Here is a 13,953-nt window from a genome sequence, read left to right as displayed (position 1 = left end):
AATACTATGTTATTACATTTGGAAGGTAGAAAAAAAGTCGGGAAAATCTTTAATTCAATTGTTCAAACATAACCAACTAAATATTTTGGTATATTTTGTACCAGTGTTTTGTTTTTTTTAATTTGCAGTGTTTAAAAAAAATCACATATATACTTTTGTAACCTGATTTTTCACTTCTCATAATGTCATGTGCAGTTTTATGTCATAATTTTGTCTGCATTCTAATTTTCATAAGCATAATTTAATAGTTGTATTTATTCCTTCAGGTTATATAACATTGGTTATTTTTGCCATCTCCTTATTGAGGGACTGGTTATTTCTAATTTTTCATTATTATAAATAACACTGAGGCCAATTTATTTGTGCATAAAATTTTTCTCTTGCATTTTAAATTATTGCCTTTATCCTTTTACCCAGTGTTTTTGCTCCGTTCTTGACACCTTGACATAGTTTCCACCACTTGTTACACATGCATTCTTTTCTCCAGGCTTTGCCCAGTGTCAGGGTCTGAGAGTTTCCAAGCTGTATATGAAATTAACCTTCCTTTTAGACTCTCAAAGATTATGTTGTTACTATCCCAACTCCATCTTTGTAGTGCTGTTTCCCTTAGAGTTTCTGGTGTCTTTTCCAGCTAGCTGTCCTTATTTGGAGCACTTTAATCTATCTGCAATTTTCAAATAACTATGTGAAACTCAAAAGGGAAGGGTCACAATTTACATTTTTTTTTTCTCCCTGGAGGCTTCTCAGTAGATGCTTGTTTACCCACACTTTCTTCCCAGCCACTTTCAGGTCAAGCATGTAGACAAAAATAATACATTAAAAAATTCTTTTACATACCTTTTCCATAACATTGTAATTTACTTGCTTTACATCTATAGAATCAAAAGGGACCCCTGCAAAGATTCATTCTAGCAAGGGGAAACTTCTCTTCATCAGAAATCTTGCCATGTGATTGCCTACCAGTGGCCTCCCTTGAATCTGTTCCTTCTCAGCTAACCCCCCAGTTGATTCCTTGGTGAGCCAACCTAGGTTAGAAATAATAGGAAGAGGCGTTTGGGCCAGATGCAGGTTTTCACAGAACTTGGTTGGCGGACGTGAATTCTCTTTACATCATTAAGTAGGGGAAAGTCTGTGTGAAGCAGTCGCAGACCATAGGGTAGGGTAGGGGGTGTCTTGGATGGAAGGCGTCACAGCCATCTGCGTTGTCAATGTCCTGGTACGAGTGCCTGGCACCACAGCAGGCGCTGGGGATGGAGCGGGAAGGACCAAGACAGAAAAGTCAGCCTGGGAGGGACCGAGCACGGAGCTGGGCAAAAGGAGAGCCATCGACCCAACGCTTCTTCACGGATTGCCGGCGAGCACGCGTGACAAGTAACATCGTATTTCATTACAAGATACGGCCGTATCTTCTCCGCATACTCGAGTTCCGCAGGGAGATGGACTTTTTACCATTTTATCTTCTGTCTCTGGCGATTTCGGCTCAGTCTCTCCGTCCCCGCGGCTTCTATGGAGGCGGAACTACTGTGTCAGGTGTCTTGGTTTTCAGGAAGAAGTCGTGGTCGGAGTGACAAAAGGGCGGGCAGTAGGCGGGACTTCCGGCTCGCGGTTCCGTCCGCTGCCTTTCCCGGGCGTCTCCCCGCAACCTCCCCAACTTCCCTTGTCCGTGACGCGGCACCCAGGAGAAACCCGACGGGACTCGGGCCGAGGAAGCGTGAGCTGCAGGTAGGCACCCGGTCTGTGCATGTCCTTGCGGCTCTGAGAGGAGAAACTGTGGGGCTGGCACCGCGGGGAAGCTAACTGAAAGAAGAGTGGGTCAGTGTCAGCAAGGGGAGTGTGAGGCAGGGGCTGCGAGACTACTGTGACCCAGGGGCATTGACAACAGGGGACTGTGACAGAGACGTAGCTGCTTGCGAGGGGTCTGCGACCCAGGAGCAGTGAATGTGAAGGGACTCTGACCTCGGAGAACACGAGGAAGAGGCTGCGAGGGGACTATGACCGAGGAAATATGAAGCAGTGACTGCAGGAGACTGTGACCAAGGGCCAACGACTCGGAGGAGACTGACCAATGGATAATTGTAACTGTGAGGGGACTGTGACCTAAGGGAGCATGAAGCAGCGGCTTCGGGGAGACTGACCAACGAGCAGTAACTTTGAGGGGCTGACTTGAAGAACAGTGCGGTACAGTGGCTGGACAGGGTACTGTAGGGTTGTGTTTGGGTAAGGGGTGTGGTGACTGAGTGGAGAAGGTCTTTAGTGGGAAGAACATTGGTCTGGGACTCACCAGACAGACCCAAGTTTAATTTTATGAGCAAACTTCTTGTGGCTGGGAGATTTACTTCATCACTGAGCTACATTATCTTCAATGTGAATGGGAAGTTTGAACGAGATTGTTTTCTAAGCTATGGGTTCCATCCTGTTGTTGGGTTGTGAAATCCATTTAGTGGATGGCACCTGAACTTAAAAAAAAAAAAAAAGGAATAGAATAGAAACTTTCAGTGTGTTTACATAGTAAAGATAAATATAGTTTCATGAAATGTATTTCAGTTATGTATGTATGCCGTTAAGATGTGAAGTGGATTTCTTGTATCTTAAAATGTATGAAATGAAATGTAGTAAAAAAAAAAGTTGGAAAAACATCGGACCAGATTATTTCTGAGTCTTCTTTCTAGTTTAAAATGCCATGACCCTGTAATTAGGGGACTGCTTCAAAATACACAGTTGTGAAAACTGGATCTGGGGCTGGGACACAGGCTCCATCAGATTGACTTCACTGGAGAAGGTGTCCCAGATATAACTGAGGGGACTAGATATGACTGAGGACTGAAACTCAAGTTCTCAGTTGGGAGAACCAATACTTATATCTTGAAATAGGTACAGTGATATTTATAAAGGCAGTGAGGATATAGGGGTTTGTGATGGGAAAAACTGCTAAGAATAGATTACTAAGGAAGGGGGAAGCTTTGAAAAGGGTAGAAACAAGGCTCTGGAAGGGAACTGAAGATAGAGACAGAAAAGTAGAGTGGGAGTAGGAAGATATGACCTTCAGGGTCCTTTTAAATCTTGATATTCAGTGATTCTGCAACTACAGAGAATTGCTAGTAAAAAGATACTAGTTGAGAATGGAGTTTGTTGCAGTAATCAGTGGTAAATAGATAATCATTATGGGGAAGAAAGGATGATCTGGGATGGTCAACAGTGGTGACTGGAATTCCACAAGGGAGATGTATTTAGCTGTCCAACTCAATGATTTGTGCACTGGAGGCCAAGACTGGCACACTGGGAATGATACCATGCTGTAGATAATTCAAATGATATTTTAGCTGTTGGTTTTGTTTCCTACTGATTCTCGTTCATGAGGGCTATTAGTGATGCAGATGAAATGAACTAAAGTGAGTTTCACTACTTCCTCCTTTCTTACAGCCTTTTGTGGAGTGTGCTGATTTTGTCACCCAATGTTTTAAAAAATATATCTAATAGAAAATATATCTAATAGAAGAAGCTTGAGGCAATTTTAACTTATCATACAGTGTATTTATCTGATTACCTAATAGTCGTCCCCACCCTCTATAATTTGTGATAGGATAAGACAGTTCAGAAAGATGCTTTTTAAAAAAAATTTTTTTATTGAGTTATAGTCCTTTTACAATGTTGTGTCAAATTCCAGTGTAGAGCATAACTTTTTTTTTTTTAATGGAGGTATCGGGGATTGAACCCAGGACCTCCCACATGCTAAGCACATGCTCTACCACTGAGCTACACTCCTACCCCCTCAGAAAGATTCTTGAATGGGAATGAGTTGGGAATGGTTAGGGATAGCCTTTGTTTAGCTAAAAAATGGCTAGTTACACCATTTTCTAGAACATTAGATATTTATTTGGCTTATATTCTACATACCTAAAAGGAGCTACTGAAGAATTTGCTCCTAGAATGGAATATAATGCTCCAGGGTAACTAACCACAGAAGGGAAGACATTTAGGCTTGGGGACTGCAGCACTGCCTCTGGGGTCATTTGTGTTTGCTGAATGAAATGATTCTTTTTGATCTACCCTGCTTGCAAGTTCCATTTGAAAACCAGTATAAATGGCCTGATTGATAAAGAGTGAATGTAATTCTTTCCTTAGCCTGTGATTTCTCCTCCCATAAATAGGTGAAGTTTTATTTTTCTTGAGTGCCTCCTCACTGGATATATGATCCCTTAAGGAGAATGATCTAGTCAGATGAAGCCCTTAAGGAGAATGATCTAGTCATTCAGAAGTCCCAGGTTACTTTATCTGATGTTAACACTGACTCATTCTGTGACTATAGGAAGAATTACTGTTTTCTCTTGCTTTAGATTTTCTAACTATGGCATAGGTAACTGTTCTTCTGGTTTAATAGCCCTTTAATAATCTGAAATAAATACCCACTCACCAAATTCAGTATACAATCTCCTGGCTTTTGTAAGCGACCTGACCTCATTTATAATTTTCCTATGGAACTGTCTAATCTTTAGATTAGGCATCATTCCCCTTGGGAGCTGAATAGCCTCTTCAGTTGTAAATTCTGATGAGTATTAATTTATGAAATATTCATTGAAAAAGCAAGCATAATAATTTGCTCTTGTTATTAAAGATGCATAAGGACAAAATACCTACTAAAACTTGCAATTTTCTAATGCTTTTCTTTCCAAGTATTTGCATAACTCTGATCTGAAGCCAGATCTCTTGGCTTTTCTACTCATAAAGATAATTCTCCCAACTGAATCATACAGAAATAGGTCTTTCTTACACTAACGTTTGTGTTACCTTAAAATAGATTGGAAAGAATACATTTTTCTGAAAGTCACAAGTTTTAGGAAATTTTTTCAGTTAGAGAAACCCTGAAGTCAGAGTACTTCCCAGTCTTCACTGGACTATGAAAATTTCTTTTTGCTCAAGATTGTGGATGCTTCTACATCTTTTACTTATGCTATCTCTACATAAGTCACCTTAAAGACAATATGATTAAGGAAGGAGAGAGTGAGATCAGGGCTCTAGGCTCAACCCTTCTGCTTATTTGCCCACAGGGTAACTTCTAGCACTTTCTCTTCCTAAACTTAAACCTTTCTGTTGCTAGTCCTAAACTTTTCTTTTCACAATATTCCTGTCAAATGGGTACTTGGACACGTGTTTATAGTGTGATTTGTTTTGTTAATTGTTTTTGAATGATTTGTAGCGAAATTTAAATCCTAACTCCCTTCTTCTATAATTCAGTCAGTAAATTCAGGGAATATACATTTTTACATATTCTATTTTGCAGTATATGCCCCAGTGCCATTCTAGAAGAAAAAAAATCATGAGTCTCTAATATATATTTGGCACTGTGTTAGGTTTGTTTACATACATTATCTCATTAATATAAATATTGAATTGCCTGTATTTTACTGTTTGCAAAACAGATTAGTAGATAGATGTAGAGCAGGGTTTTGTTTTGTTTTTTCATTTTGTTTTGGCCCTTTTTCTCTCTTTTCTTTTGGTAACTCTCTGGTTGAAAATTGTGTTAGTTTGAAGCTTTCTATGTTTGGACTAGAATGACTGCCAATGAACCAGGGGAACCCATGGATCTGCTAGGCTGTTGTATCACAATCACAACTATTTGCAAACCAGTTTGAAGTGAGGGCTGCTAAAAATAGTGACTTATGGTCTTTGTTCTGTATTAGGGAACAAAATGAGTGTATGGCATTTAACAGAAAACAGAGAATTACCTCAGATGTGATTGATTGTTTATTTTTTTGGTCCTAAAGCAGTGCCATGGACTGCTTTGGCAGTATGGTGAAACCTTGTGGACTCCTTTTTTGGAATAATGTTTCTATTTTCTTTTATTTTATTATTTGTTATCTATTTATTTATTTATTTTTACATTTTAAAAATTGAAGTATAGTCAGTTTACAATGTTGTGTCAATTTCTGGTGTACAGAACAATGCTTCAGTCATACATGAATGTACATATATTTGTTTTCATATTCTTTTTCACCATAAGCTACTACGAGATATCGAATATAGTTCCCTGTGCTATACAATATAAACTTGTTTATCTATTTTATATATACTATCCAGTATCTGCAAATCTCAAACTCCCAATTTAGAAATAATGTTTCTATAAGCAAAAAAACAAAACAAAACATAGAATTATAAAGGAAACAAATTAGGTTGAAATATAGTTATCAAACTTTTAAAAATATGTTAGAGCACATGTGCTTTTTATTAACATAGTAAATAATGTTTACTGTCTATTAATGGGTCTTGTGATTTTGATAATTTTAAAGTGATCATGTGTTTAAACAATATTTCAAGATACATGTAACAAGTGTAACAGTACATGAAAATACCTATGATTTCTATTGGTGATGAAGTTTATTCTACTAAATCTGCTATTACTGTTGTTGCTTATGTTCATATTTGAAGAAATGGTGAATTTGCCAGAGGTATGTGAAAAAAAAGATACTTTTTTTGGGGGGTCTAAATCCGAGACTCCCTGAATCTATCATAGACACTGCCTTAGAGTTCTAAGTTCCATAATCCACTCTACAAAGAGCAAAATCTAAACACAGGATTTATTCACTGAATTTTCTGGTACAGTAGTGGCAAAATCATTCAACTGTAAAAGCTGTTGCTAGTGTCTCTTGTGGTTTTTAGGATAATCTTTTTCCTGAAATATCCTACTCTGTGGCCGGGACCAAGTATAAGCTTTACTTTGGTCCAGGACTAACCCAGGGTCTGGCACAGAATAAGTGCCCACTCGATGTGTGCTGAGTAAGATTTCTCTCAAGAAATTAGAGGGAAGAGATCAAGTTCAAAGCTGAGGTCTTAGATGTGGCAATCTTCTGGTCTCAAATATTGAGGAATAATGTGAGCTTTGGTTTAACACTAATCTATCAGTGCAGGTCGTGTTGTGAAATTCACCTTTACATTTAGCTTCCCAAATCAGGCATTCTTTTGACTTATTCTATATGGTGTGATGATATATACAGGTTAGTTGCATAAACTGCAGTAATCCTGTATTAGAAAGTTACAGTACAGTTTCTTGAAATAATCGTATTCCTAGCACTGTCCTCCATTTTAGAACTGTTTGCTTAATCTGCGTAGAATTCACTACCAAATTATTGATAAAACTGATCCTGCCTTCATCTACAATAGAGATGACAAACTTCTTAGGTAAAGGGCCCAATGGTAACTATTAGGCTTTGCAGGTCATACACTCTGTTGCAACTACTCAGCTCTGCAGTTGTAGCACAAAAGCAACTATAGACAGTACATCAGTGAATGAGCATGACTGTGTTCCAATAAAACTTTAATTACAAAAACAGGCAGTGAGCCAATTTTGGCCTGTGAGGTGTGATTTGCTGACCCCTGCTCTAGGGGTTCTGCTGCTTCTTGAATCTAATCCCTCCTCCCCACATACCTTCCCTCAAGCTTCAAAGTTCTTTACACAAGGGGTAATATGACTGAACTGTTATCTGTGGGAAGGCCTGAGTGTACAGCAGATGACATGATTAATGCCAAGAGTATTTGATGCACTTTAACCCAGGAATTCACGGAGCTTGCTTCTTAGAGCACTACTATTTTAAGCTCCGCAATGGTAGAAGCAAGTAAAGATCCCAAATATGAAATATGTTTGCTCACTCAGCTTTGGAACTTGGCATTGGTATGCCAGTAGAAAATTACTGATCATAGGTTCTACCGAGGAGGATAATTGTAGGCCTAGAGACGGGGGAACAGGAATAGAATGCAAAGGAAAAATTCATGTGTCCTCTTTTTACAGATAGTTCCCTGTAGTACTCAGTCAAATCTGAATTAGATTTTTGAAACTTGAAGAGTATATACGATTGCAACTTCTGCTATTTAGGTTGTGGCATACCTTTGGAAGCAGAGTCCACCTCCTCTTTCATCCTGGGGTGTTTACTAGATCTACCAGCAATAAGGAAGTAGAATAGAAGGGATTGGGTGGGAGTTTCTAAAACTGCACTTTTAGGAAGCTTTCATCTTTAAAACACAAGCATATGCACTCCACACTCAGATTTTGTCTCCTAGACATTCATATTGGAAAAACACTTGATTAGATTTATCCTCTCTATCTCCTCATTGCCATCCCTCCCCGCTCACACATATTATTTCCACTTCTGTGTACTTCCTTAGTAGCAAAGTTGATGCATCCAAGCAGGCATCTATTGGAGCACTGAAGAACAAGGCAAGCAGTGTGTACTGGGAGGTGAGTCAGCAGAAGTGGAGACACTAAGGCACTTAATAGGCAGGGTAGTGGTGGTGGTGGTGATGGTACTGTGAGCATTTATGTCCATATTTAGAATTTGTGCTTGAATGGGGGAATTTGAGTGACCAGGATAAGGTGACTTATCTAGAGACTGAATATGTAGCAGTGTTGGAAAGATCAGGCCTTACAAATGCTGCATTCTGGCTGCCAGCTCCCTTTTTCTCTCTTTTGTTATAGCTTCTTTTGACATAGAACCTTCTGGGGAGGATAAACTGCTAAGGAGACAGGGACTTTTGGCCCACCCCAGTGGGCTCATGAGGGAGACTCTGTATTCTACCTCCAACTGCTTTCATTCTGACTCATTCCAGCTTAATTCATGTGGGTACTATTGCTGGAAGCCAGGAACCATCTGCAAATTATTAGTCAATCTCCTGCTTTCCATCCCCATTTTGATCTTGTACTGTATTGGCTCTGAGGAGATGCCATCTTTTCCCAACCCTGTTACCCACTGGACAAACAGATATTAAGGCACCCAGTGTGTGTGTGTATGTATGTTTTCCCTTTGGAATGTAGATACTTAAAGCCTCCTCCTTTTCCAGGGCCGTCTTTCACTTTTACTTGAATAGTGTTGGTTGATTACGGAGGTGCAGTTATAAATGGAGAGTTTGGAAAGTATTGTTCCTCACTGTTGGAGGTATTCAGTGGTTACTGGGCAATTGTGAGTATTGTAAAGGTGGGTGTGGTTTTGAGTAAAGCTAAGTTCCAGTATAATGAACTAAAAAGCCAACATGCATTTGCTGTCCTCAGTATGCCCTCATCCTCCCACATGCCTTTTCTCACTAGCAAATTTGTTGTGTCCCAGCAGCCATCTATTGGAAATTTAGGGAAATGGAGGGGAGGGGGTAACTTTTTTCATCAGTTTAGTCACTAATTATTAAATTTTTCTATATACTTTCATGGTGCATAAGTTAGTAGATTTGAGAAACTTGGGGATGGTCTACCAGTGAAAAATGAAAAAATTTGAGAGACCTATAAAGTCAAATTTAAAAATTAGTAGTAGTTCTAGAGGAAATGTGTGAGAGTTAATCTCTTTATAATTTCTAAACTCTTCTAAGGTTATTGTTATGGAAGGTCAATGATCTTCGTGTTTTCCATCTCCTAAGAAAGTGGAGAAAATATAGAAGTATTTTACAGTAAAACCCCAAAAATATTAGGTATGTTTGTTGTAAATCCAAAGGATCTTAAGACTTCAGTTTAAGTCTGATGTGTAATGTTCAGTTTAAAGTATAATGTAAAATACAATATACAACACAAAAGTCATCTTTGGAAAATAGAAGAACGGTACATGAGCAGATAAGGAAAAATACTTTTGACAGGATGAGAGCTTTGTTGTGCCTTCTTTGATACACTTATAAATTGGCAAGTACTTGATCTCTTTCCATCAAAACAAAACTCTAATGTGTGTAACTACAGTGCTTTTCAAAATGTCAAAGGAGTATTTTTTACTTACTACATTTATTTAAATAGTTACTAAGCACCTACTGTGTGCCGAGGCTCATTGCCAGGTACTGAATGCATCAATTATGATTTTGTTGTTCCAGGTGATAAGAAACCCAGCTTAACTGAGTTTAAGCAGAAAAGGAATGTATTAGTTGGTACAATTAGACAGCTCAGGATCTGGCTTCTCTCCATCATTGCTTTCTCTGTGTTGACGCTTTTAGAAAAGGCCCTCTCCCTGGTTATAGTATGACTACTAGATTGTCACAGGATGGTTCCTAGAATCATGTCTCCAGGTTTGAATCCACGAAGAAAGAAGTGATACTATTTGTCCAAGCATTCCCATCTGGCGAGTCCTAAAATTCACTCTGATTATATGATCTTAGGTCATTTATCACTGCCTCTCCCACCTCCCTCCTCCCCTAGTCTGTGGCCTGGGAGAGTGATGACTGATTGATTCAGGTTTGGCATATACCATCTGATGCTATGGCTAAGGGTGAGGCTCACACAGACCAAATGAGACTGAGTCTCCATTTGAAAATGGGTTCTTTTCAGAGCAGGAGAATTGAACAGTGGGAAGACAAACAACATCAGAAAGTTTTTATTTTTTTATTATTATTTTTTGTGTATATTTTGGCCCCAGATTTTCATTTTAGATGAGAATTAGGTGTGAGACTCTCTGGTCTATAAGCTTCCTATTTTACCTAATTTTTAAAGTATCTAGATTTATCATCAGTAATTAAGGAGTGAGATTATTCTTTGCTGAATATGGCCAATTTTTCAAATTCTGGGAGCAGATTTTGCATCTTGCATGAATTTTCTTCCATGATTAAGAGGTCTAATAATAATACCATATTTTACATTCATTTGGCACATTAACTTTTATACATGTATTTTCACACGCATTATCATATTTAAAAATTCTCCCAGCTGACCTCTTAAGCAGATAATGAAATAGACTCAGTGTAATGATTGCTGGAAGTTTCATGGCTAGCAAGGGGCAGAGCCAGGACCAAACCCTCATTCTTCTCCCCTTGACTTTAATAATTTTTTTCTTTGAGTTAATGGTTTTATTTTTTTAAACATTTTTTATTGAGTTATAGTCATTTTACAATGTTGTGTCAATTTCCAGTGTAGAGCACAATTTTTCAGTTATACATGAACATACATTTTTTTTTCGCTGTGAGCTACCACAAGATCTTGTATATATTTCCCTGTGGTATACAGTATAATCAGGTTTATCTATTCTACATTTTGAAATCCCAGTCTGTCCTTTCCCACCCTAGAAAGTTTATATATTGTAATTTCTCATTTGCTTCTTACCATGACTTAAGAATTAAGTATGTTTTATTTAGTACCTTCCTTAATCACATGAAGAAACTCTTAGAGTCAAGATACTTACCTTAACTTCGAGTTAGGGTAATGGGAGGAGTGAGAATTAAGTCCCAGTTTATATGATATTATTCCTGGTCTAGTGCCCCCTCTACCCTTCTACTTGGGCCCAAACTAAAATAAGCCCCTGGAGTTCCTGAGTAGTCTGCCAGGGATATGCCCAATGAGGAGGAGCCCATGCTTTATGAAGGATGAAATTAGATTCCTGCCTGGCACAGTGTAGCCCATGGCCAGAGTGCGTTAAGTGATTTTGTTTTAAGTTCATGTGTGACCACTTTATATACTGGGCAGCATAGTGATGTTGTTAAGCGCATAGACCCTAGAGCCAGAATGCCTTGGTTCAAATCCTGTTTTTGCCCTGTCCTGTGTGTGTGACCTCAGTCAAGTCATTTAATCCAGCTGTTCCTCAATTGCTTCATCTGCAAAATAGGGCTAATCTACCTCATAAGATTGACGTGAGAATTAAATTATTTAATATATGCATAAGGTTTATAACTTCCTGGCACATAGGAAGTACTCTGTAAGTGTTAGCTATAATTTTTATCATCACTATTATCATCATAGTTTTTGGGACTGTAATAGAGAAATGTGGATTATGTAATAGTACAATGAGACAGGTCTACATCTGATTGAAAAATCATTAAGAATTCTAAATATATTTTTCTATTCTATTTTCTAAAGATAAACTATGCTGTGTTATACATTGTACTAAGCTAGAGTATTAAGAGTGGATCTCAGTGAAGAGAGAGAGTTCTAGTAGTATGTCACACTGGTGTGTGGTGACATATCTATCCAGATCATTATTTTCAGCACTTACTTGGATGGAGACATAAAAACCATGCTTTCAATTTTATAGATTACATAAAACAGTGATAGCTAATATGATAGGTGGCAGTCAAGATTTGAAATTATTTTAACAAATTAGAGCAAACAAAAAGATAAACTGAGGTTTGAAGAAATGGAAAGATATCCCATGCTCATGGATTGGAATAATTAATATAGTTAAAATTGCCATACTACCCAATGCAATCTACAGATTTAATGCAATCCCTATCAAAATACCCAGGACATTTTTCACAGAACTAAGACAAATAATCCTAAAATTTATATGTAATCACAGACCCAGAATTGCCAAAGCAATACTGAAGAAAAAGAATGAAGCTGGAGGATTAACCCTCCCAGATTTCAGAAAGTACTATAGAGCTATAGTAATCAAGACAGTGTGATATTGGCACAAAAACAAACATATGGATCAGTGGAACAGAACAGAGAGCCCAGAAATAAACCCACACACTTACAGTCAATTAATAGTGCTACATGGATTATTCCATTTAAACCTCATTTGTTAGATGTTGAAACTAAGACTTGGAGAGAGTGAGGAATTTGTCCAAATTTTCTTGACTAGAAAGTGGTAGAAATGGGATTCATACGTAGATAATCTGATTTTAGAGTCTGACCTCTTTTTAATCACTACACTATGCAAATGGAGTGAGGTTGAAGATTTTTACATTTCTCAAAATGGAATGTGGATAAAAAATACTGAGAAACACTGCTTTAGAAATTTGATTAGAGGTGTTATGTAAGGAGGATGGAGAGATTTTGAAGAATGTATATACTTAACTGAAATACAGGTAAAATGTATTAGTATTAGTTACCAAAGGGCCTTGTAAAATAATAATAATAATAATAATAATAATAATAATAATAATAATAATAGCCTTGATATTTTTCTTTGTGAATTTTACTTTAGCTTCTCTTGCCTTGAGTCTTCTATGATATTTTATATTTTTGTTATAATTTTTTTAATCTAGTAGAATAGATCCAGTGTAACAATATATAGTGACCCCAAGTATCAATTTGACTTTAGAATATCTTTAAAACCACACTGGCAGTATTTAGAGCCTTTGCTTCTTTCTAGTATGATGATATGTACCATGTGTTTGGCTGGTTAAGTTGAATCGTACAACAAGATGGTTCAATACTTCAAGAAATAAGCAGTTAAACAGCAAAGCAAAATTTATATTATGTATATTTTACCACAACATAAACAAAACAAAACAAACAAAAAAGCAAAGCAAAGTCAGAGTGGGGAGAAGAGATGGATTACAAAGTGGCATGAGGAAACTTGAAAGTGAGAGACTTGTTCATTATCTTAATTTTGATGATTTCACAGGTATATGGATATGTTAATACTCATTAAATTACATGCTTTAAAATACACACTTTATTCTGTGTCAATTATGTCTCATTCAATAAAGCTGTAAAAATATTATAGCACATATATCCTCTCCCCGACCCAACCCATACACAGAGCAAAGACTTCTGAGAAGTTGCTAGACATGTCTTTAGATGTGTGAAGTATTTTTCTATTAAACTTGAAGGAATTTTAACTTGAAGTCATGGAAAATGACTGGTGAGAATATGATATGACATTTCCCCCTTGATGTATTATGGCACCCTTAAAACTCTGTTCTGTATCATGAATGAAAAGTACAGATAATTTAAGCACCACCTATTTGTAATGTCAGAAGAGGGAGGAGCAGAGAATGAAAGAATTCTTTATTGCTTAAGTTGGAAGCATATCAAGAAAGTCTAGCAAAACTATCCAATAGGAAAGATCTGCATATTCGTACCGCTGACAAATCAGGCAGCCTTGGAAGCAGGCCAACAGCCACGTCAGTTCTCTTTGATTTGTCCTGGAACCTTGTTTGTCTTTAAGTGACTGTAACCTTTTATTCCACTGGTCAGTTAGGCTGGTCTGACTTAAGTTTGCAAAAACTTAAGGGACCCATGCCATAGAAAGAATGTTCTTGATTAAAGGAAACAGCAGTAGTAAT

At 37.6% G+C, this 13,953-nt stretch overlaps 1 protein-coding gene across 2 annotated transcripts in view; it reads left to right on the top strand.

Moving 5' to 3' along the window:
• The first annotated feature begins 90 nt into the window (after positions 1 to 90).
• The window catches only part of PCYT1A (phosphate cytidylyltransferase 1A, choline), a 39,398-nt gene continuing 25,535 nt past the window's right edge, over positions 91 to 13,953 (top strand). For both annotated transcript variants that reach the window (XM_045519849.2, XM_010959323.3), the window contains exon 1: positions 91 to 1,722. The gene's annotated coding sequence lies outside the window, so the exon portion shown is untranslated. The remainder of the gene's footprint in view (positions 1,723 to 13,953) is intronic.

The sequence above is a fragment of the Camelus bactrianus genome, chromosome 1, assembly GCF_048773025.1.
Source record: "Camelus bactrianus isolate YW-2024 breed Bactrian camel chromosome 1, ASM4877302v1, whole genome shotgun sequence".
NCBI lineage: Eukaryota > Metazoa > Chordata > Mammalia > Artiodactyla > Camelidae > Camelus > Camelus bactrianus.
The sequence above is the reverse complement of the archived record's forward strand: the minus strand, read 5'-3'. Positions and strand labels throughout refer to the sequence as shown.